At 32.0% G+C, this 21,752-nt stretch overlaps 1 protein-coding gene across 5 annotated transcripts in view; it reads left to right on the forward strand.

Moving 5' to 3' along the window:
- Positions 1 to 21,752, forward strand: part of LOC148952909 (uncharacterized) — a 95,426-nt gene that overhangs the window by 72,384 nt on the left and 1,290 nt on the right. The gene's annotated exons all lie outside the window — the stretch shown is intronic.

Here is a 21,752-nt window from a genome sequence, read left to right on the forward strand (position 1 = left end):
CCCTTTTCCCTTTGGGTCTGTTCCGGTGCACTGTTTTCTCAAGAAAATTAAAACTATAGTCGGAATAAAAAAAAGCTTTAATGCTAATTTAACCCTTACCTCTTCTTCATCCTATTCAGTTTTTCTGATTGCACCCCCAGAAATATGTTGTGCCTATATTGTTTTGGTCTTCTCAGCTTGGCAGCTTTTTAAACTTTTTCGAAAATGACACAATGAAAATAAAAGCCATTTTGGAGTTTCTGATGCTAGACCAACGAGAAAATTTGTCTTTCAGTAAACAATTTGGTTTGCTTCACGTTACAATTGAACGTGACAGTGATGTCTAAACACTTGACTGGCCGAAATTCGCTCACAAACTTATCAATATCATTGACAGCGCAATAGTTATGCCTTATTAAGGAACTATGTGGACACAATGAATTATTTAATTATTTTATTCTTTTGGTTTGTTTTAGATCAGGGCACTTAGTATAGAAGGAGTTGTTGTAGAAACTTGGAAAGAGGCTCATTCGATTTGAAATTGCAATGTCTAGTGCACTTTTCAATAATCAAAAGTGATTGGAGGGGAACCAACCCGCTCCCCTCACGCCCATAAAATCCATAAATATATCCAATAAAAATTTTTAGACATCCATTTTGTTCACCGTTGTTGAAATGTGCGGTAATTATGTCTTTGAAGATGAACCTCCCTGTTCTCCCATAGCCCTTAGGGTAAAGGTTGTAAGATTTTTATGAGTGGTTTTGCGAACTTTAGTGGCTCAGTTGATTGGAAATTTAAAGTTCTGCTTCCCTTTTAAGAGTCAAAAGTTATGGAGTGCAGCTAGTCCCCATCCATTCCTGGCACCCTCTTCCCCAAACGTATTCGGTCAAATTATGAGATATTCATTTTGTTCCTAATAGTCCAAAGAGCATGTAACAATTACTTCAGGGTAGACACAACCCTCCAGAGCCCGGATCCAAGGGTTTTAGGTTATGCCCCGGGACATATAAGGTTTTCATGGAACGTATTAATGTATAAATTTTGGATTGAATGAGACTCATTTGATTGGAAGTCAGAAGATTTAGAGCCCTTTTTTAAAGTCAAAAGTGAATTTAGGGCAACCAGTTCTTCCCCAACTAGCCTATCATTCCCCAAAACGAATCCGATCAAAATTTTAAGAAAAATTTTTTGTTCGGCATTTTTGAAAGGTCCAGCAATTATGTCTTTGGAAATGTCGACCTCCACACAGTTTTCAGGGCAAGGGCTTTAAGTTAATCGACTGGTTCATTTTTTACATTTAGTTTATGTTATTGAGAAACCTATCCATGTTTGAACATTTCTTTCCAAAAAGACGAAGGGCATTCAGGTGAGATTTTCAGAGAATGTCGAGAGAAGTGTTGAGCTAAATAAAAACACGTTATGTGTACACGGATTGTCAAAAGGCCGTAAACTCATGAATGACTGGGTATATTAATTTGAAATTTGCAGGAGATGATAAAGGATGTGATCAAAAAAGGGATATTTGTATGCTACCACTACTGCTACAACTACCATTTCTACTAGTGATACTACTACTAGTACTACTACCATACTACTCCATTTACAATATTGGGGGTAATTTGAACTAAATCAAAAGACATTGTGTGCATGAGCAATGTCAAAAAAGCTCATCTCAAGAATTGATTCGGCATTAAGTTTGAATTTACAGAGGATACTAAAAGGGGAAAATCATCTGACCAAAAGCAATATGTGCATGCCGCTACTAATACATGCCACTTCTATCACTGCTACATTTACTATTATTACTTCAACTACTACGCATATTGCAACTAATGTAAAGGCCAATACTACTGCTTGCTACTAGTACTGGCGCGATTTAAATCAATAGTACTACTAGTAATACAAATACTGCCACTATGGCTGGTATTACAACTATGCCCAAAGGTATGAAGGTGAAATTTTCAAGGAATGGAGGGGGGGTTAACTAAATCACGATACGCCCTTTGTATGCAGGTTGTCAAAAGGGCGTATCAGCAATATCCTAGGAACAGTTTGGTGTTTGAAGTAGAAACTAACAGGGCTTGTTGGGGGGGGGGGGATATTGGACTAACCAAAAGAAAGTATTTGCATCCTAATACTACTACTTCTACTCATACTACTGCTACTTTTATTAGTATTGCTTCTTCTACTGCTGCTGCTACTAAAACTAAGGGTTTTAAGGCAAATTTTTTGGTATTTATTGAAACTGTGTAGAACTAAATCGAAATATACTATGCCCGCACAGGCTGTTAAGAGGACGTATCAGAAATGCTTCAGGTACAGTTGATGATATTAAGTTTAAACCTGCGTGTGTTGAAGGGATACTGAAGAAACTGAAGGTTTTATGCGCATACTTCTGCTAATGCTGCTACAACTATTGCTACTACACAAGCTAAGAGTATTAAGGTGAAGCTTTTAAGGAATATTTAGACGGATGTTGATCTAAATAAAAAAAAGTTCTAGTGCCATTTTAAAGAGTCAAAAAAAATTGGAGAGCAAGCAATCCTCCTCCCAAGCCCTTTTATTTTTCCAAACATATCCAGTCAAAATTTTGAGACATCCATTTTGTTCAGCATAGTAGAACGGTCCAGTAGCCAAGTCTCTATGGATATTGGGTATGTCAACTCGCCACCATTATGTAATTGGCCCATTATTCTTTAAAACTAAATACTGCTTTGCAACTTAATCAACAGGCACTGTGTGCATGATTACCAATAAGAAACCTCAGTAATAGATCGAGAACAACTAGGGGTATTAAGTTGAAACTCACGGTGCTACTTTTATTGCTACTTCTGCTCTTACAATATATATAAATCAAAAGTGCAAGTGTGTCCAATTTTTCAAAGAGCATGGAAAGAATTTTCGGGGGATTATATTATGTTTTATTTTTCCGGTCACCTTTAGGAGGTATAAAATTAAACTAAACAATGCTATTTGTGTCATGATTAAACACTGTTGAAAAAGATTCTCTAACATATAACTAGAAAGCCAAGCTATGGATTCTTTTAGAGAAAACCGTACAGATATAAAATATTTTCTTTTTCCAGAAAAAGACTATGTCAATAAGAAGCGAACAGAAATTAATTTTCAAGACTTTTTCCACAAAATAAGTTTTCCTAAGAAAATTAAGGAGCTCCATTTAACCAAAAAAGGGAAAAAATAAAGTCAAATAGTCTTCCAAGCGTAAAACAACCACAAAACACCATAAAAAAAGAAATGAAAGCCAAAACGAACAGAAATTACAACAGATAACCGAGACAAACTCAAAAACAACTAAAAATTAACATGAGTAGGGCTGACAACCCCCAAGCTTTCTCAAGACCAAAACATAATTTGCACTTTACTGAAAAAAAAACAAAACAAATGACCGTGGGTTAAAAAAAAAATACCGAGTTAGTGGCCTTTTAAGCTTCCTTCAGGTGAATACGCGTTTTGGCAGTAGCAAATACACAATTTTGAATAACGAAATTTGAATATCAAGATAGGAAGGGGAACACCTAAGATTTTAGAAATGGCTAAGCGGGGTATGGCCAAAAATCGGTTTGCAGCCAAATCGTCTTAACTAAAGCCACATTCATAATATTTGTAAAGAATATAAATGCATTCTCCATCTTTAGATTCTTCTCGAATCAAAAATGACTAATATTCAAAAGATTAAAATTCTCAAGAAATGACATTAACCAAGAACTAAAGGATTTTTCAATAAGGCTAGGAATTACCGGCAAAACTGATATTAACCGTAAATTACAAAGATAATTTCTATCACCACCTTTATAAACTCGTATGACAAGCAGACGAACCGGTTGTCACTGAAATCGGGTGGTACGAGTGCAAATTTAGATATGTGTTTCTGTGTGTAGATTTTCTATATATTGAGAAAAACAAATGGTTATCTCTTAATTAACAAAATGTCAAGCAATGGTAGCTTGTTATTTTCTTCAAACTGAACTGTAAATTTAATGTTTTTATCAAAGATATTTAAATGTCTAAGAAAAAACTAAAGCATTCAAGTCCTTGCTTCCAAATACAAACTACTTTATCCATGAATCTACCCCAGAAACAAGGGAAAAGTCTCAAACTCTGAATAGCGCAAGTTTCATCAAAATCTGTGAAAATGTTATGGATCTGCAACGATACAGGAATAGGAGACGGTAAAGTGGATCCAAAAGGTGGATCTTCTGAAAATGGGGAAAATCGTCTTTTAAATCTACTGAAATAAAATGATTCTGAAACCCATTATAAATCATAAAACCATCTGCAGCTATGGCCCATTTATTGTCACTTCAGATGGTAGTATATTAGGACTCTGATGTATAACACTGGATTATTTGTCAGGTCTGCGAGGGATTACCTTAATTATACCAGGTCTTCAAGGGGCTCTCTTCAGCTTCCTTATATATCTAGCTAAAATACATTTTTTTAGCCTCATGGAAAAGATTATTCAAACCATTGCGAAAGACATGGTATTGTTCTTCATTCTCATCCATACCTTTTAAATATTGTAATTTAAACATCTATTTTGTTTTTGTTTGTTGTTGGTTTTTTTTTTTTTTTTTTTTTTTTTTAAAAAATATATAACTTTGTTTATGTAAGGTCTAAATTTAAATGTTTATGTTTAGAATTAATATTTAATTTAATTTTTTTTTTTTTAATATTTAAAACATTAAAATTGTAAACATTACATTCATTTTCCGAAGAGGATCTTGTGTTATCCATGACTTCTACTCATTATGTTTTAGCCCTTAAATATCCTTAACAACTCCCACTTACTTGGCCTTTTTAATAACTTTTCATAAAAAAAAGCGAATTTAGTGTTTGCACAATAATCATCTCTAAGCAGGGACATACAATCAATTTGTTCCAAGTTTTATGTAGGCATTTTTATCTAAAGCGAAAATTTAACATTTGCATCATTTTCCTCTCTAAGCAGGGGCATACAACCAATTTGTACTAAATTATTATTTAGTTTAAGTGGGCATTTTTTATCAAAACTGAAGCCCTTTACTCAAGTCAGAAACTACTCGCTTATGAGTAGGTACCTCAAATTCATCAAAAACACCAAAGTGACCAGATTCAACATTTTCAACACCTAGGGAACTAAAAGATAAATTTAGAGATATATTAGTATATACCAAGGTACCATTTCTGAGGGGCCCCCGTACCAAACAGGTTGTGTGTGTACTTTCAAGTAATTGGGTTACCAGGGTCATTTGCCTATTACAATGAGCTCTACATGGCTTGGCAGACATGTTTTTTTTTATTTTGACATTGTTTTTTTGTGTGTCATTAGTTTATTTAAATTTGTCTGATAGTCAAATATAATCCATTTTTTGGTCGTTTTTCTAAAAAAAAAAACAAAAAAACTTGTCATGCTAAAATGTACTTAATTTAAAAAAAAAAACCGATATAATGCACCCACACTGCATTCCATTTTTAATTATGCATTAAGACATTTTTTATATTACACCATATATTTTTAACTTTTTAAAACAATGGATTTGTCTATTTTCAATGTGATTACACTTTTCATTCTTTTATTTCCCCAAAAAAAAAAAAATTAATAAAATCGTGTTACTATTAAATTCAACTTTCAGGGGGCCAGCCCCCCCTCCCCTCCATCAATACACAATCTTAAGAACATGACGACTGTAATCAATAGAAACGTCAAAGCACGTTTTTTTTCTATTATGTAAATAAAATATATACATCATAGGTATGTTTACAAGTTTTAATTGTTTTGAAAAACAGTTCATTATCATTCAGAAATAAATCTTTTTCCTAACATGATGTATTTTTTCTGCTTTGAATGAAAAGCTTGCGTGTTACATAGAGTGTGAGAGTTTTGAGGGGGGTTAAATTTCACAGGCTCTTGCTATAACCGGGGTTTGTCTACTTCCGAGGTCACGGCGGAAGACTTGGGGAAAAAAGGACGGGGGGAGGGGGGCCTAGAGGCCCTCCATTTTTTTTTTTTGGCTTACTTAAAAAGGACATTAGAACTTTTAATTTCCGTTCGAATGGGACTCCAGATAGGAGCTTTTAACTTCTATAGTAGGGTTCTCTGATGATGTGATTTTCATTAAAGTTCTATGAGTTTTAGAGGGTATTTTCCCCCTTTTTCGAAAACAAGGCAAATTTTTCTCAGGCGCGTAACTTTTGACCGCTAAATCTAAACTTGATCAAATTGATATATTTGAAATCAAAAGAATTCGCTCTTTACACTAAAGTTTACGCTTTTTTTCAATTATGTAAATAAAATCTATCCATCATAGGTATGTTTACAAGTTTTAATTGTTTTGAAAAAACAGTTCATTATCATTCAGAAATAAAGCTTTTTCCTAACATGATGTATTTTTCTGCTTTGAATGAAAAGCTTGCGTGTTACAAAGAGTGTGAGAGTTTTGGAGGGGGTTAAATTTCACAGGCTCTTGCTATAAACGGGGTTTGTCTAATTCCGATGTCACGGCAGATGACTTTGGGAAAAAATTAGTGTGGGAGGGGGGGCCTAGATGCCCTCCATTTTTTGTTTGGGGTTACTTAAAAAGGACATTAGAACTTTTAATTTCCGTTCGCATGGGGCTCTAGATAGGAGCTTTTAACTTCTATAGTAGAGTTCTCTGATGATGTGATTTTCTTTAAAGTTCTATGAGTTTTAGAGGGTGTTTTCCCTTTTTCGAAAACAAGGCAAATTTTTCTCAGGCACATAATTTTTGACCGCTATAGCTAAACTTGATGAAACTGATATATTTGAAATCGTATGGACTCGCTCTTTACGCTAAAGTTTTTTATTGTTTGAAAAAAAAAGTTGTGAGACAAGGTCAAACTTTAGCGTAAAGAGCGATGCGATGAGGAGGGGGACAGTCCCCTTCATTTGGGAATAATTTCTGTTCGTTTTAATGTCGCTCCTTACTTTCAGTTTAAAAAAACTTTTTTTTTAATATAATTTCTGATCGTTTTTTAGTTAATGCAGCTTTTATTTGCATAAAAATTTTACTTTTATTTTGCTAAATGGATCTCTTTACAAATTATTTTCTATATTCCTGTATTTTTCTTCTGGCAAAAAACACAAAAGTTGCAGATTTTTTGCAGATATGAGCTTGAAAGCTATGTAATAGAGTTTTCTGATACGCTGAATCCGACGGTGTGATTTTAATTAAAATTCATTCACTTGTAGGGGGTGTTTCCCCCCTCTTTAAAAAAAAAAAAAAAAATGTTTTACACTACTTTAAATGCTTTAGCTCTTAAAGCTTGCAAGCGACCTACTGAGAAAACTAGTTTTATTTTAGGAAGTTGTTGATCAAACCCCCCAGCAAAAGCGAGCAAAGTTGGATGTCACCCCTGACAGCAATGTGAGTCATAGCAAAATACATCATGAAAATACCTCCTTACACATTTTCGAAGATTCGAGCGCTAGAAGAAAACAGATAAGGTTGCTTATAAAAACACATGAAAAAGATAGACATTCACTTCTATTTAAAGGAAGAGATGTGAGGCGCTATGCTCAGTTAAACAATGCAAGGAAGCATCCTATAGTGTTTTTATGCTAAACTTCCAATTGGTCTGTGAATGTTCGTTTCTAAAAGCAGTATTTTTTTTATTTCAAATAAAATTCGTTGACTTTTTAATACTCCCACTACTCAAAGGGTTCAGATATTCTTAGAATATAGTTTATATCCTAGTTCCCTGCGATATAACCTATTCATCACTTGAAAAGGTCATTTTTAGCCTAATTACGTAGGTACTAAAGGAACATTGAACTTTTTTTCTGATTTTGTGTGATTTCGCAAGAAAATAGTTGGTCTTTAGCAAACTTAGCCATAGCTAGTTGAAACTCTGAATGAATATCTTAATTTTTAGCCTAATTGAGTAGGTACTAAAGGAACATTGAAATATTTTCATTTTTAGCCTAATTGCGTAACTAATAAAGGAACAGTTTTGTTGTATCTATTAGTATCAATATTCCGTTTTTTAGAGTTTCGGTTACTCTTGAGCCTTACATGCCTGAAATCATGAATTAGTATGGTTAATTAGCTGTTTGGGTTTTCAGACACCATAGCTAGTTGAAACTGTACATAAATATCTTCATTTTTAGCCTAATTGCGTAGGTACTAAAGGAACATTGAACTTTTTTCTGATTTTGTTGGTTTTCGCAAGAAAATAGCTAGTCTTTACCAAACTTAGCCATAGCTAGTTGAAACTCTGCATAAATATCTTAATTTTTAGCCTAATTGCGTAGGTACTAAAGGAACATTGAAATATCTTCATTTTTAGCCTAATTGCGTAGCTACTAAAGGAACAATGTTGTTGTATCTATTGGTATCAATATTCCGTTTTTAGAGTTTCAGTTACTATTGAGCCTTACATGCCTGAAATCATGAATTAGAATATTTAATTAGCTGTTTGGGTTTTCAGACATAGTTTTTAGATGTTCATAGGTGTTAGGTTCTGAGTTTTATGACTCTCCTCCAATGAATTCAGATGGTTTTAGGACTCATCTCACTAGCCATAACTCCATTCAACCTTGAGTGAAGATATAAAAGTTTAATGAAGTATTTTTCTACTTAACAGCTACATTAATAACTTCTAAGATGATAGGACTGTATGACACAGAATTTATCAGTTACAGAGAGTACAATGCCTCATCACCGCAATGACTTCCAGGGGTTTTATGACTCCTCCCCACAATGAATTCAGATGGTTTTAGGACTCATCCCCTAGCCATAATTCCATTCAACCTTGAGCGAAGATATAAAAGTTTGATGAAGTATTTTTCTACTTATCAACTACATTAATAACTTCCAAGATGATAGGACTGTATGACACAGAATTTATCAGTTTGAAAAATCATCTTGCGGTGTTATATTTGAATGTGCATTTTTATTATTGTCTATTGACCTCGAAGAAATTGACTGTTATCATTGGATAGTGAACTATAACATGTTTGAGTCTGATAAAAGTTTTTGTAGTACTACATTACGTTATATAAACAGACTTGAATTCTATGATAGAGTGATTACACCACTTAATAATGATGGTCGGGAACTGAGAAATGTTCAGGAGGAAGTCGGTGAAATTTGCAGCTTTTTCAGGTTGAAGCGCTCTACGTAAAGGGCAATGTACCTACAGATAAAGTTTTAATTCAAAAGTGTGACCCTAGGATTCCACTTTTCAATCTAGAAGAGTTTAAGTGTCCTAAATTTGAAGGGGTTATCACTGTCCTGAAGACGAGGTTAGGCTCTTCGCACAGTGGATACCTAAGAACATACCTGATCGTGATAAATCCATTAAACATGGTAAAAACTTTTCTATATCATGGGACCATCGTTTGTGGATGTTTAAGAGTGAACTCTAAGTACTATTTTTTATGTAAACATTTGTTCTTATGTTTTTTTTTCTCAAACAAAATCTGTTAATATGTTTAAGCAATAAATATCTTTAAGCTTAACCCATCTTTATTCTTTAGAATAGTTCTATTGAAAGCAAGTAACAAACTCTTTCCTGAAGTCATCTCTTGGATACACAATGCAGAAACTTCATTTAAGAAACTATGAAAAAATTGTAAGTAAGTAAGTAACAAATTTTTCTTGAAGTCACCTCTTGGATACACAATACAGAAATTTCATTAAAGAAATTATGAAAAATTGTAAGTAGCAAATTTTTCTTGAATTCACCTGCTGGATTATGACAAAATTCTAAGTAAGTAACAAACTTTATTGTTTTCACGAGTTAGATAAACGATGTAGAAATTAATTTCAAGAAATTATGAAAAATTCTCAGTAAGTAACCATTTCTTTCTTGAAGTCAACTCTGGATACACAGTACAGAAATTTCATTCAAGAAATTATGAAAATATTTGTAAGTAAGTAACAAACTCTTTATTGATTCCACCTCTTGGATATACAGTACAGATACTTCATTAAAGAAATTATGAAAAAATCGCAAGTAAGTAACTTTTTTCTCTTTATCACAAACAATTTTCACTTAGCTCCATGATGTAGAAATTTCATTCAAGAAATTATGAAAGTATTTGTAAGTAAGTAACAATTTCTTTCTTGAAGTCAAGTCTTAGATACACAATACGGAAATTTCATTCAAGAAATTATGAAAGTATTTGTAGGTAAGTAACAATCTCTTTATTGATTTCACCTCTTGAATATACAGTACAGATACTTCATTCAAGAAACGTGATTAAACACGTTTTTTGAAACTACATGCTATTTGCATGCCTTTCTCTGGCACCTTTCCAAATGAGCGGGGATTCTCACTGCTTCCTACACATTGCAAAAGTGAGCAGTACGAAAACTCCACGTTTTCAACCAGACTGGTTTTTTGGTTTTTTAGACAACACGAGAGACATGCAAAGTCGACATAGCTTTATTTCATTTTTTAAAATTAAAGAAATTATGAAAAAAATTCTCAGCAAGTAAAAAATTATTTATTTAAGTAAACTCATGTGTAGAAATTTAATTCAAGAAATTATGAAAAATTCTCAGTAAGTAACAATTTCTTTCTTGAAGTCAACTCTTGGATACACAATACGGGAATTTCATTCAAGAAATTATGAAAAAAATTGTAACTAAGTAGCAAATTCTTCTTGAATTCACTTGTTGAATAAACAAAAAGACATTTCATTCAAGAAATTATGACAAAATTCTAAGTAAGTAACAAACTTTATTGTTTTCACGAGTTAGATTTACGATGTAGAAATTAAATTCAAGAAATTATGAAAAAATTGTAACTAAGTAGTAAATTTTCTTGAATTCACCTGTTGGATAAACAAAAAGACATTTCGTTCAAGAAATTATGACAAAATTCTAAGTAAGTAACAAACTTTTATTGTTTTCACGAGTTAGATAAATGATGTAGAAATTAATTTCAAGAAATTATGAAAAATTCTCAGTAAGTAACCATTTCTTTCTTGAAGTCAACTTTGGATACACAGTACGGAAATTTCATTCAAGAAATTATGAAAATATTTGTAAGTAAGTAACAAACTCTTTATTGATTCCACCTCTTGGATATACAGTACAGATACTTCATTCAAGAAATTATGAAAAAAATCGCAAGTAAGTAGTAACATTTTTTTTCTCTGTCAACTCTTAGATACATAATACGGAAATTAAATTCAAGAAATTATGAAAGTATTTGTAAGTAAGTAACAGTCTCTTTATTGATTTCTTCTCTTGAATATACAGTACAGATACTTCATTCAAGAAACGTGATTAAACACGTTTTGAAACTACATGCTATTTGCATGCCGTTGCTTGGCACCTTTCCAAATGAACGGGGATTCCCCACTGCTTCCTACACATTGCAAAAGTGAGCAGTACGAAAACTCCACGTTTTCAACCAGACTGGTTTTTAGACAACACACCCACAGAGATGACACACAATACGGAAATTTCATTCAAGAAATTATAAAAAAAATATTTGTAAGTAAGTAACAAGCCTTTTATTGATTTCACCTTTTGAATATACAGTACAGATACTTCATTCAAGAAAACATGATTAAACACGTTTTGAAACTACATGCTATTTGTATGCCTTTCTGACACCTTTCCAAACGAGCGGGGATTCCCCACTGGTTCCTACACATTGCAAAAGTGAGCAGTACGAAAACTCCACGTTTTCAACCAGACTGGTTTTTTAGGGACCAATCAGGAGAGATATGCAAAGTCGACATAGCTTTATTTCATTTTTTAAGGTTCATTTAGACGAGGTTACGGGCGCGCACGTAACCTCGTCTAAATGAACCATAAAAAAATGAAATAAAGCTATGTCGACTTTGTATATCTCTCCCGATTGGTCCCTAAGAAACCAGTCTTGTTGAAAACGTGGTGTTTTAGTACTGCTCACTTTTTGCAATGTGTAGGAACCAGAGGTGAATCCAAGCTCGTGTGTAAAGGTGTCCAGGAAAGGCATAAAAATAGCATGTAGTTTCAAAACGTGTTTAATCACGTTTTCTTGAATGAAGTATCTGTACTGTATATTAAAGAGCTGAAATCAATAAAGAGCTTGTTACGTACTTACAAATATTTTTTTTATAATTTCTTGAATGAAATTTCCGTATAGTGTGTCATCTCTGTGGGTTTGTTGTCTAAAAAACCAGTCTGGTTGAAATCGTGGAGTTTTCGTACTGCTCACTTTTTGCAATGTGTAGGAAGCAGTGGGGAATCCCCGTTCATTTGGAAAGGTGCTAAGCAAAGGCATGCAAATAGCATGTAGTTTCAAAACGTGTTTAATCACGTTTCTTGAATGAAGTATCTGTACTGTATATTCAAGAGAAGAAATCAATAAAGAGACTGTTACTTACTTACAAATAGTTTCATAATTTCTTGAATTTAATTTCCGTATTGTTTATCTAAGAGTTGACAGAGAAAAAAAAATTTTATTTACTTACTTTCTATTTTTTTTCATAATTTCTTGAATGAAGTATCTGTACTGTATATCCAAGAGGTGGAATCAATGAAGAGTTTTTTACTTACTTACAAATATTTTCATAATTTCTTGAATGAAATTTCCGTACTGTGTATCCAAGAGTTGACTTCAAGAAAGAAATGGTTACTTACTGAGAATTTTTTCATAATTTCTTGAAATTAATTTATAAATCATTTATCTAACTCGTGAAAACAATAAAGAGTTTGTTACTTACTTAGAATTTTGTCATAATTTCTTGAACTAAATGTCTTTTTGTTTATCAAACAGGTGAATTCAAGAAAGAATTTACTACTTAGTTACAATTTTTTCATAATTTCTTGAATTTAATTTCTACATCGTATATCTAACTCGTGAAAACAATAAAGAGTTTGTTACTTACTTAGAATTTTGTCATAATTTCTTGAATGAAATGTCTTTTTATTTATTCAACAAGTGAATTCAAGAAAGAATTTGCTACTTAGTTACAATTTTTTTTCATAATTTCTTGAATGAAATTCCCGTATTTTTTATCCAAGAGTTGACTTCAAGAAAGAAATTGTTACTTACTGAGAATTTTTTCATAATTTATTGAATTAAATTTATAGACATGAGTTGAATTAAATAAATAAATTGTTACTTGCTTATAATTTTTTTAATAATTTTTTTAATTTTAAAAAATGAAATAAAGTTATGTCGACTTTGCATGTCTCTCTCGACTTTGCATGTCTCTCGTGTTGTCTAAAAAACCAAAAAACCAGTCTGGTTGAAAACGTGGAGTTTTCGTACTGCTCACTTTTTGCAATGTGTAGGAAGCAGTGGGGAATTCCCGCTCATTTGGAAAGGTGCCAAGGAAAGGCATGCAAATAGCATGTAGTTTCAAAAAACGTGTTTAATCACGTTTCTTGAATGAAGTATCTGCACTGTATATTCAAGAGGTGAAATCAATAAAGAGATTGTTACTTACCTACAAATACTTTCATAATTTCTTGAATGAAATTTCCGTATTGTGTATCTAAGACTTGACTTCAAGAAAGAAATTGTTACTTACTGAGAATTTTTTCATAATTTCTTGAATTAAATTTCTACATCCTGGAGCTAAGTAAAAATTGTTTGTGATAAAGAGAAAAAAAGTTACTTAGTTGCTATTTTTTTCATAATTTCTTTAATGAAGTATCTGTAATGTATATCCAAGAGGTGGAATAAATAAAGAGTTTGTTACTTACTTACAAATATTTTCATAATTTCTTGAATGAAATTTCTGTACTGTGTATCCAAGAGTTGACTTCAATAAATAAATTGTTACTTACTGAGAATTTTTTCATAATTTCTTTAAAATAATTTCTACATTGATTATCTAACTCGTGAAAACAATAAAGAGTTTGTTACTTACTTAGAATGTTGTCATAATCCATCAGGTGAATTCAAGACAGAATTTGCTACTTACAATTTTTTCATAATTTATTTAATGAAATTTCTGTATTGTGTATCCAAGAGGTGACTTCAAGAAAGAATTTGTTACTTACTTACTTACAATTTTTTCATAGTTTCTTAAATGAATTTTCTGTATTGTGTATCCAAGAGGTGACTTCATTAAATATTTTTTTCATTTCTTAAAATATAAATATTCAAAAGAATAAATCCGGTTTAATATTAAATTTTTTTTTTTATTAAAATCTTTAACAGATTTTTTTTTTTTAGAAAAAAAAAACTCATGAAAAAATTTTCACATAAAAAATTTTAAATATTGTTCAATATTAAAAATCCACAAACGCGGGTCCCAGGTTATAGAAAAGTTTTTACAATGTCGTTTGGATTTATCACGATCAGGTATGTTCTTAGGTATCCACTGTGCGAAGAACCTAACCTCGTCTTCGGGACAGTGATAAGCCCCTTCAAATTTAGGACACTTAAACTCTTCTAAATTGAAAAGTGGAATCCTAGGGTCACAGTTTTGTACTAAAACTTTATCTGTAGGCACATTGCCCTTTACGTAGAGCGCTTCAACCCCGAAAAATCTGCAAATTTCACCTACTTCCTCCTGAACAGTTCTCAGTTCCCGACCAGCGTTATTAAGTGGTGTAATCACTCTCTCATAGAATCCAAGTCTGTTTATATGACGTAATGTAGTACTCCACAAACTTTTATCATACTCAAACATGTTATAGTTCACTATCCAATGATAACAGTCAATCTCTTTGAGTTCCATAGAAAATAATAAAAATGCACATTCAAATATAACACCGCAAGATGATTTTTTCAAACTGATAAATTCTGTGTCATACTGTCCTATCATCTTGGAAGTTATTAATATAGTTGATAAGTAGAAAAATACTTCATCAAACTTTTATATCTTCGCTCAAGGTTGAATGGACTTATGGCTAGGGGGATGAGTCCAAAACTATCTGAATTCATTGTGGGGAGGAGTCATAAAACCCCTGGAAGTCATTGCGGTGAGGAGGCATTGAACTCTCGGTAACTGATAAATTCTGTGTCATACAGTCCTATCATCATGGCTAAGTTTGGTAAAGACCAGTTATTTTCTTGCGAAAACACACAAAATCAGAAAAAAAAGATAAATACTCCTTTAGTACCTACTTAATAAGGATAAAAATGAAGATATTTATTCAGAGTTTCAACTATCTATGGTGTCTGAAAACAATAACATCTAATTAAATATACTAATTCATGATATCAGGCCTGTAAGGCTCAATAGTAACAGACACTCTCAAAAACGTAATATTGATACCAATAGATAGAACAAAAATGTTCCTTTAGTAGCTACACAATTAGGATAAAAATGAAGATATTTCAATGATCCTTTAGTATCTACGCAATTAGGCTAAAAATTAAGATATTTATGAAAAGTTTCAACTAGCTATGGATAAGTTTGCTAAAGACGAGTTATTTTCTTTAGGAAACACACAAAATCAGAAAAAAAGTTCAATGTTCCTTTAGTACCTACGCAATTATGCTAAAAATTAAGATATTTATGTAGAGTTTCAACTAGTTATGGTGTCTGAAAACCCAAACCGTTAATTAAATATTCTAATTCATGATTTCAGGCATGTAAGGCTCAATAGTAACCGAAACTCTAAAAAACTGAATATTGATACTAATAAATACAACAAAACTGTTCCTGTAGTAGTTACTCAATTAGGCTAAAAATGAACATATTTCAATGTTCCTTTAGTACCTACGCAATTAGTCTAAAAATTCAGATATTCATGCAGAGTTTCAACTAGCTATGGCTAAGTTTGCTAAAGATCAGCTATTTTCTTGCGAAAACACACAAAATCAGAAAAAAATGTTCAATGGTCCTTTAGTACCTACGCAATTAGGCTAAAAATGACCTTTTCAAGTGATGAATAGGTTATATCGCAGGGGGCTATGATATAAACTATATTCTAAGAATATCTGAACCCTTTGAGTAGTGGGAGTATTAAAAAGTCAACGAATTTTATTTGAAATAAAAAAAAAATACTGCTTTTAGAAACGACCATTCACAGACCAATTGGAAGTTTAGCATAAAAACAATATAGGATGCTTCCTTGAATTTTTTAACTGAGCATAGCGCCTCACATCTCTTCCTTTAAATAGAAGTGAATGTCTATCTTTTTCATGTGTTTTTATAAGCAACCTTATCTGTTTTCTTCTAGCGCTCGAATCTTCGAAAATGTGTAAGGGGGTATTTTCATGATGTATTTTGCTATGACTCACATTGATGTCAGGGGTGACATCCAACTTTGCTCGCTTTTGGTGGGGGGTTTTAAAAAAAAATTAATAAAAAAAAAATTTTTTTAAACTGTGTGAGGGTTAAATATTTTATCGAAAAATAATTTAAATTTTTTTAAAAAATTATTTAATTTTTTTTTTTTTTAAAGTGGGGGTACAAATCTCAAGAAATGTTATTAATTTAATTTAAAAAACACCCGTTGGCTGACACGTTTCAGAAAAATAAATTAAATTGATTTATATAAAAAAAATGCAAAAAATATGAAAATTTTTTGTTTTTTGACAGAAGAAAAATACAGGAATATAGAATTTAATTTTTAAATATATCAATTTAGTAAAAGAAAATTAAAATTTTTTTGCAAATAAAAGCTACATTAAATAAAAAACGATCATAAATTAAATTAAAAAAAAAGTTTTTTTTTTAAACTTAAAGTAAGGAGCGACCTTAAAAAGAACATAAATCATTCCCTATATTTAGGGGGGTGGCCCCCACCAACTTGCATCGCTATTTAAAATAAATTTTTACCTTGTACAACAACTTTTTTTTTTTTTCAAAAAATAAAAAAATTTATCGTAAAGATCGAGTACTTACTGTTTAAAATATATAAGTTTCATAAAGTTTAGCTATAGCGGTCAAAAATTACTTGCCTGAGAAAAATTTGCCTTGTTTTCGAAAAAGGGGGAAAACACCCTCTAAAACTCATAGAACTTTAATTAAAATCAAATCATCAGACAACCATAATATATAAGTTAAAAGCTCCTCTCTGTATTCTCATGCTAACGGAAAATAAAAAGTTCTAAGTTCCTTTTTAATTAACCCAAAAAAAAAAAATGGTGTGCATCTAGGCCCCCCCCTCCCACCCTAATTTTTTCCCAAAGTCATCTGCCGTGACATCGGAATTAGACAAACCCCGGTTATATCAAGAGCCTGTGAAATTTCACCCCCCCCCAAAAACTCTCACACTATTTTTAGCACTAATGCTTTTAATTCATATCATAAAAATACCTCATGTTAGGACAAATCTTGATTCATAAAGATAAAATTGATTTTTTCAAAACAATTGAATCTTTTAAACATACATATGATGGATAGATTTTATTTACATAATAGAAAAAAAAGCGTAAACTTTAGCGTAAAGAGTAAATTCTTATGATTTCAAATATATCAGTTTGATCAAGTTTAGCTTTAGCGGTCAAAAGTTACGCGTCTGAGAAAAATTTGCCTTGTTTTCGAAAAAAGGGGGAAAACACCCTCCAAAACTCATAGAACTTTAATGAAAATCACATCATCAGAGAACCCTTCTATAGAAGTTAAAAGTTCCTAGCTGGAGCCCCATTCGAACGGAAATTAAAAGTTCTAATGTCCTTTTTAAGTAACCCAAAAAAAAAAATGGAGGGCATCTAGGCCCCCCGCCCCCCCTCCTTTTTTCCCAAAGTCCTCCGCCGGGACCTCGAACTTAGACACACCCCGGTTATAGCAAGAGCCTGTGAAATTTAACCCCCCCCCCCAAACCTCTCACACTCTTTGTAACACGCAATCTTTTCATTCAAAGCAGAAAAATACATCATGTTAGGAAAAAGCTTTATTTCTGAATGATAAAGAACTGTTTTTCAAAACAATTAAAACTTGTAAACATACCTATGATTGATAGATTTTATTTACATAATAGAAAAAAAGCGTGCTTTGACATTTCTATCGAATACAGTCGTCATATTCTTAAGATTTTGTATTGTTGGAGGGGGGGGGGCTGTCCCTCTGAAATTTGAATTTACTAGTAAAACGTTTTTCTTTATTTTTTTTTGGGGAAATAAAAGAATGAAAAGTGTACTCAAATTGAAAATATACACATCCAATGTTTTCAAAATTTAAAAATATATTTTGTAATATAAAACATGTATTAATTCATAATTAAACTTGGTCTGCCGTGTGGGGAAATTCTTTCGAGTTTTTTTTTTTAAATTAATTAAATTTTAATATGACAAGTTTTTTTTTTTTAGAAAAATTAATAATAAAGTTATTATATTGGACAAGTCGACAACTTTCTCTAATCGATCGACACACAAAAAAATCAATGTCATAATAAAAAAAAAACATGTCTGCCAAGCCATGTAGAGCTCAGTGTAATAGGCAAATGACCCTGGTAACCCAATTACTTGAAAGTACACACACACCCTGTTTGGTACGGGGGCCCCTCAGAAGTAGTACCTGGGTATATACTAATATATCTCTAAATTTATCTTTTAGTTCCCTAGGTGTTGAAAATGTTGAATCTGGTCACTTTGGTGTTTTTGATGAATTTGAGGTACCTACTCATAAGCGAGTAGTTTCTGACTTGAGTAAAGGGCTTCAGTTTTGATAAAAAATGCCCACTTAAACTAAATAATAATTTAGTACAAATTGGTTGTATGCCCCTGCTTAGAGAGGAAAATGATGCAAATGTTAAATTTTCGCTTTAGATAAAAATGCCTACATAAAACTTGGAACAAATTGATTGTATGTCCCTGCTTAGAGATGATTATTGTGCAAACACTAAATTCGCTTTTTTTTATGAAAAGTTATTAAAAAGGCCAAGTAAGGCCTTTTTGGCCTGTTTGGTACGGGGGCCCCTCAGAAGTAGTACCTTGGTATATACTTATATTGTCCAAAAGGTTTGAGGATATCCCAGAAGCTATAGTCGGAATGTTAATCGTAAGGACTAAAATATAAGACAGGCATTGATTTAAAAGTTGAGATCTCACGGAAGACTTGATATCTCGGCTGTTCATGTTGATATTTATTTGACTCTTATTTGATTCCAGGAAATATCAACATGAACAGGCGAGATATCAAGTCTTCCGTGAGATCTCAACTTTTAAATCAATGCCTGTCTTATATTATTTGATAACTCTAATTCTAAATTGTACTTTCGCCAGCTATTCATGAAAATTCTCAAAGAATATGATTATGAAAGTCGAGAGCATAATGATTAGTATAAAGATTAATGCTTTTAACAGATTAGCATAAGCATTAGGCACCTTGAGTGAAGTCTTTTTCAGACAATCGCGTAATAGTTTTATTTGAGCCCTAAGTATCCATATTGTTTCAAGCTTTGGTTTAACAAAAAATAATCCCTTTTTCCTCGCAAAATAATCCGATTATGAAAGCTATTTATTTAATAGATGGATGGTCACAGTATGGTTGCTGAATAAAAACTGTGTTCAAAGGTAAAAAGAAAGAAAAACTACACGCCAGGGTTAAATACTTTTAACTAATCTCTATGTATTTTATTATTACTGATACCTCAGCTGATATACAATCATCTGTCAAAACACAGAACGTGGAGTTTTCTTCTATATCTTCACAAGTTGATACTGCAAAAAAATTTCCTGCTTTCAATTTTTCTTAGACCAGACAATCAACATTAAGCTGATAAAAAAAAAAAATCTCAGACGAAGAAACGACAATGCCGTCTACTATGATTTCTCTGATTCTGATGTAAAGGACATCAGTAAGGAAGGTTTGACATTTATTTTTACATTGGAACACAGAGGGGAGTCAGGGTACGTTTTTCCTGAGATTCTGTTTTAAAGTATTGTTTTCTCAAAATATGCTGTTTTAACCCTTCCCTCTTCGTCTTTCTCGCCCGTTTGTCTCATCTCACCCCCTAGAAAATTCTGTGCCTTTATTATTCTTGTATTTTCAGTTTGGGAGTTTTTGAAACGTTTTCGAAAGTGACACATGAAGAATATAAAAGCATTTTGGTTTTACTGATGCTAGAATAACAAAAAATTTGTCATTCGGGAAACAATAAGATTGCTCCACTTACTGTTCAATGTGACAGTGATGTCCAAACACTTTACTAGCCTTAATTTCCTGACGAGCTCATAAAAATAAGAATCAATGCTCTAAAATCGCAATTAATACTTTAATATTAAAAGCCAAATCGTTTCTCATGGAACTCAACGATGATTCAGCTAATCTCCATAGCAGCCCAAACGTTTTTTTCAACTCATCTCCATAGCAACCCAAACGTTTTTTCAACTCTTTTTATGCCATTACACTAGCACCTGTTTAAATTTCTTCAGTACTAAAACGGAAATCTAAGCAAGAGTCACCATTCATCATCGACTGCCTTTTTTGGTCATTTTCAACAAACCTGTTTTTCATCTTAAAATAACCGAATTCAGTGGATCTGAACGCCCAATATAAAAATTTTCTACAAATTTTGAACAAAGAAAAGCCGATTTTCTAATATGCAATAATTTTCTAAGTTTCATTCTTTTTGCGCTTTATTTTGAAAACTGTTTTTGTTGCTTAATGTTCCTGTACCCTATGCATGTTTTTGGTATTCCAATTTATGTGATCCTGGGTTTTTAATGTTTCAGTGTAATACTATTATTTAATTTTAATTTTTTGTTCAATAGCTGAAATATCAGAAGGTTTTTTGGAGACTTTAAAAATGGGAAACCTTTTGTGATTTTTTTTTTTATATATAAGTAAATCATAATCATAAAGTACTATCATAATTCTGGCTCGTTGAAGGCCTAAAATGACTGGACTGATCGATATAATTACAAGCCATTTTCAACATGCCCATTTTTTAACTTAAAATCACCGCGGATCTGAACGTTCAAAATTAATTTTTTATATGAATTTTGCAAAAAAAAATCCTATGGGAAATCATTTTTTGCAGTTTTCTTCTTTTTGTGCTTTTTTGAAAAATTATTTTGTTGCTTAATGTGTCTGTACCCTATGGAAGTTTTTGGTATCTCTATTTTTGCGATCCTGTGTTTTTAATGTTTCAATGTAATACTACCATTTTTTGTTATTGTTTGATAGCTCAAATTTCAGAAGGTGTTTTCTGCAATGTATTGACAGGCAAAAAATGGGACTTTTTTTTTTTTTTTTTTTTTTTTTTTTTTTTTTTTTTTTTTTTTTTAGCAAACCAGTCTTTCAGAAAAAGAATTATCATAATTCTGGCTTGGTGAAGCCGGAAAGATTGAATCATTTGATATAACTAACTTGCAGTTCAATGCAATTTAAAGTTTTGGACTTGTTGTAGCATCGCATGTTCCTAGATCGGCTGGATCTTTTCCTGAATGGTTTTTTGTTTCCGTATTAGCCTATTGATTTGTTTTATATACTCCTATATTTTTTGTTGGTTATGTCGTTCTGTTTCTTTTCTTCTAACTAAGTGCCAGGACCTCAATGGCTGGACATGATAGATGATAGGTTCCACTTCACGGATTGAAAAAACCTTCCTTGCCGATTTTTTTTTCATCTTTTGTTTTATCTATGTTCTTTTTTTTATTTTTTCTTAAAATATGCACACGCGCAAAAGCACACATACTCACCCACAGATATACACGCAAGGCCACAGGTATATATATAGTATATGTATTATAAAAGTCCTTATTAAAACAATATTCACATACACTACTTTATTTTAACTTGAATAAATTCATATCTTAAGTGATGCTAAAGTTGGAGTTCTCTTTTGCCATAAGCCGTTAAATAATCCCTAGATCAGTTTTATACCATTAATTTCTGTCTAGGGCATTAATTATATTTGAATATTTTGAAATCTTTTTGCAGTAGTAGTATACA

This window comes from Artemia sp. Qi Xiang Cuo, chromosome 4, assembly GCF_049724085.1.
Source record: "Artemia sp. Qi Xiang Cuo chromosome 4, ASM4972408v1, whole genome shotgun sequence".
Lineage (NCBI taxonomy): Eukaryota > Metazoa > Arthropoda > Branchiopoda > Anostraca > Artemiidae > Artemia > Artemia sp. Qi Xiang Cuo.